We start from the raw sequence: 4,562 nt of genomic DNA, 5'->3' as shown, positions 1-4,562 counted from the left end.
ACCTTCTGATGTCCCTATCTGTCCTCACTGGCAACCAGGAACTCATTCTTGGGTTTGACAATGAAGGACCAGTCTGACTGTGAAGATGAAGTATCAGAATAGAACTGAGAGCCAGGCCTGTCCCAGAACCACGGAGAACAATACAGCAGAGCAACCTACGTGCCTGCACGTCATGTCAGCATGTGATTCATGGGCGGACACAATTTTAGCGCCTTCTCCATTTTCACCTGCTTAAGGTTTGGGATACTACAAGAAAGAATGGAGCCAGGTCACCACTGAATCAAGGATTCGTGAGGACATCAGTCTCCCACCTGGAATGCACGAGAATAACTTTAGCTTCAGGACACTGAAATGAATGCTTAGAAACAGCACTGCACGTCTCCAGCTGCTGGCAGGCCCAAAGCAAGGTGAACTTTGCCAGGAATCAAACACTGAGGGTACTACAGTGGGAGCCTGTTTGCAGCAGAGCTCCCTCCCCAGGGCCATTCTGCAGTTCGGAGCTGCCAGAGGCAGGGTTTCTGTTTGGTCTCTCGGTGCGGTGACCTTTCTCTGGTCCTTTTGCCAATATTGGGCCAGAACTTCTGCCCAGAAGGGAGTTGAATGGCCTCAAGGGCCTGCCTCAGCTTTGGTCAACAATCCATTGCTGCCCCACGTTTAACTGCAAAGATCCCTTGCTTATTCTTACCACTCATAGATCAACTCAGAGACAGAAATAGCTCGTCTTGGCTTTAGTTTAGCTAAAACCTAGCAAACATTGACTCTCAGGCATTTATTATTTCCTGAAAGACAGCTACAAGCGTTCACAAAAATGGATCTCTATTCTATACTTAGATTTTCCATATATATCTCTCACTTATTATTCCTGAAATGCTGGCAAAGAAATAACAGAATAGGATTTTGGGAAAAGAAAATTATCAGTGAAAGTAATTCACGTGTGAAATGCATAATTCATCTCAGATAAAAAGGAAGCCAGTCTCAGATTCTAACCATGATTCAGAGCACAGAAAAATGCTTGGGAATTTGTGATTATTCAACATGAGTTCATCCTGCTTTATCTCATTATAATGAACTCATTTTAATTCATGAATTATTACTAGACCCAAATTAATACTAGAGCCAAAATTATTACTAGAGCCACAATTATCACTAGAGCCAAAATTAAAACAAAGAAATTATATAGGAAATATGTGGTAAATCATACATTAAAATTATTTTAAACACATGCTTTAATATATAGTCAAACCCAGTGTTCTCATCAATAGCACTGTGTACCAAGACCATTTCAGATTCCAAATTCCCTGTTCCAACAAAACAAAGTGTGAACGAGTTAACTTTGTTGATCGTCTCAGACATTTAATGAGAGTGTTTCAAAGAAACAAAAGAAAATAAAACAAAGACACAAAGCTGTGGACCAATAAGAGGGGATATCAGAGAATTAAAAGGATTTGGGGAAATTTGACAATAATTGAATTCTCACAATCACTGCAGTCTTCCTGCCTCTACCTACTACTCTCTGAGGCTACACAAGAATATAGAATTCCATGAAATGTTTCCCATATCTGTTGATTAGCAGGGATATAGTCTATAAACAGTACCTGAATGGCTTGTCTGCATAGTCAAGTAGAGGTGAGACTGAGGCAAAGCTCAACTTCGGGGTCAGGTTTGTGGGAATGGGGCAAATTGTGGGGATAACATCTCACCCACATTCTTACTCTCCTCTGAATTAGATAAGTCAGCCCTACTGCCTTCTGAGTGATCTCAGGAGTTTGAATAGAATGGCTACCTTCTCACAGTGCAGGAGGATTGACTAGTTCTCTCAGATTGTCCTGCTCTGAGGGAAGCTTATGAACCTCTGGAGTCCTTCCTGCCCCCTCTCCTATTGGTAGGCCTCAGCGAGAAGGCCCTTGGAACCTCAAACCTTTGCAAAGACAGAATCATTCTTTCCAGTTCCCACCTTATAAATTTACCATTGCCTGAAGGAAACCATCAGCCAGATCTAAGTAAGTGCTGAGAAAATTCAGTCCTAAAACATTAAGGGTCTCAAATTCAAGTGATTTCAAGGGTCAGATAGTTAAAATAAATACGAAGATTGGACAATCAAGTTTGCGAACTTTCCCCAGTTTGCTTACACGGTGAAAAGTTCACGAACTTAATTGTCTGATCTTCACATATGAGAATTCACATACTATTATAGTATAGAGACTGGTGGGAATTTTGATCTATTGGAGACAGAAGATCCTATATAAAGGAGTTTACAGAATTTTTCTTACAAAGCACGTTATTGGTCAAACACACCAAGACTTTGGGCCAAATTTAGGTCATAGGGTTAGTCCAGAATTCTATACTGACATTATATAAGGAATAAGCATACAATAAATTATAATTATACTTTCAAGGCATAATTGAAATTGAAGAGAAAGATGTAGTTGAAAAATCAGAGTTAATGAAAGAAACAGGACAGACCATGGTAGGGTAACTCTAAAAGGCATTTTCCTGATGACTAATAATGTGAATACCTTTTTTGTGTGTGCTTTTTGTTTATCCTTATATATTCTTTTGTGAAGTGTTTATTCAGGTATTTAGCCCATATTTTTTTTTTTTTTGCATTTTTTGACTTTTTATTATTGATTTATAGGAATATATATATTCTGGATGTAAGCATTTTTGGAGGATATATATATAGCAAATAATTGTCCTGAGTCTGAAGCTTGCCTATCCTTTTCCAAAACATTGTCATTTCATGGACAGATACTATTAATTTTGATGACATTGAATTTATCCAGTTTTCCTATTATGTTTAGTTCTTTTTTTCTGAAAAGAACTAAATTCCTGTCTAAAATCTCTGGCAATACTAATCCAGAAAAGAAGAAATAAGTACAAAGTCATGTACAAAATACTAGGCATGCAAAGGAGAAACCAATTGCACATAGAAAAGTGATTAAACATATAAGAAGAAAATAGGAAGAGCATCTTCTATGCCAATAAATTTGAAACCATAGGCATAATGGACAGATTACTAGAAAGTATAATTTTCCAAAACATATTAATGTAGAAATAGAACAAATGGCCTTATAATTATTAAGGAAATTAAAATCCTTTTTAAACATTGTTATGGACTGAAAGTTTGTGTACCCCTCAAAAAGTAAATCATATGTTGAAGTTCTAATCCCCACTGTGATGGTGTTTGGAGACTGGGTCTTGGGGAGGTAATTTAGGGTTAGATGAGGTCATAAGGGTGGGGCCCTCATGATAGGATTGGTGCCCTTATAAGAAGATATTTCAGAGAGATGGCTTTTTCTTTTTTCTGCCATGTGAGGACACAGCAAGAAAGCTGTCTACAAGTGAGGAAGAGGGCTCATCAAAAACCAACCATGCTGGCACCTTCATCTTGGACTTCTATCCTTCAGAACAGTGAGAAAATAAATTTATGTTGTTTAAGTGACCTATTATTTTATGGTTCTTGCTGTGGCAGCCCCAGATGACTAAGACAAATATAATTTCATAAAGGAAATCCCAGACCCAAGGTATTGCAGATTTTCATTCCACCAAACACTCAAAGGAAAGATCACTCCTGTCTTAAATAAATTTCCAGAGACTATAACAAAAACTTCCACTACTCAATTCATTTATGAAGTCATTACTTCTGGTAAGAAAATTAGATAAAAAGCACATAACGGAACACAATAATAGACCAATATCACTCATGAACATAAATGCAAAATCCCAAACAAAATATTAGCAAACCAAATCCATCCGTATGTAAGAAGGGGTAACACAAATTGATTAAGCTGGGTTTATACCAGGAATGGAACAATGTTATAATATTAACCTAAAAATGCCATGCACCACATTAACAGGTCAAAGCACCTAAAACCGTATAATAGATCCCATAAGCATTTGATAATTTCCAGTACCCATTTATAATTTTAAGAATTTAACAAAATAGAAATATGTAATTTGGTAAAAGTTATATGCTGAAAACCCACAGTACATCATTCTCAATGGGAAAACATTAGAAGTATCCTTTTCAAAAAGTAAGAACATGTCAGAGACATCCATGATGGCAGAATAGAGTAAGACTGTGCCTGCATCCCTCTGTGAGCACATTAAAATTACAACTAAATTATGGAAAAATCAACCTGGAGAACCATCTGAGGTCTAGCCAAACAGAAGTCCTATAACTAAAAATATAAAGAAGCAGCCACATCACGACTTATAGGGGGGTTGAGACACGGAACAGACCCAAACCTCCCTGTGGTGGTTGAGATCAGGAGGGACATCTTGGTCACGGAGGTTCCCCCTGGAGGCCCACACCAGACTCCCCAGCTCAGAGTATTGGTGCCAGGAAGAAGAGTCCCCACAACATCTGGCTATGAAAAACAGTGGGGATTCTGCTTGTTCAGGTGGGCTGGAAACCTGTGGGAAACCCAAACGTCCTCTTGAAGAGCCGGCATGTAGTCACTCGCTCACAGGCACTCACCTTGGGCTCCAGCGGAGGGACGGTGACTCGGGGTGCCTCAGAGACATACAGGGGGCAGACTGAAGCTTCAGAGGGAGGAGTG

This window comes from Rhinolophus sinicus, chromosome 2 (assembly GCF_057876585.1).
Source record: "Rhinolophus sinicus isolate RSI-liver-muscle chromosome 2, RSI-T2T, whole genome shotgun sequence".
Taxonomy (NCBI): Eukaryota; Metazoa; Chordata; class Mammalia; order Chiroptera; family Rhinolophidae; genus Rhinolophus; species Rhinolophus sinicus.
Note: the sequence above shows the minus strand (reverse complement) of the source record.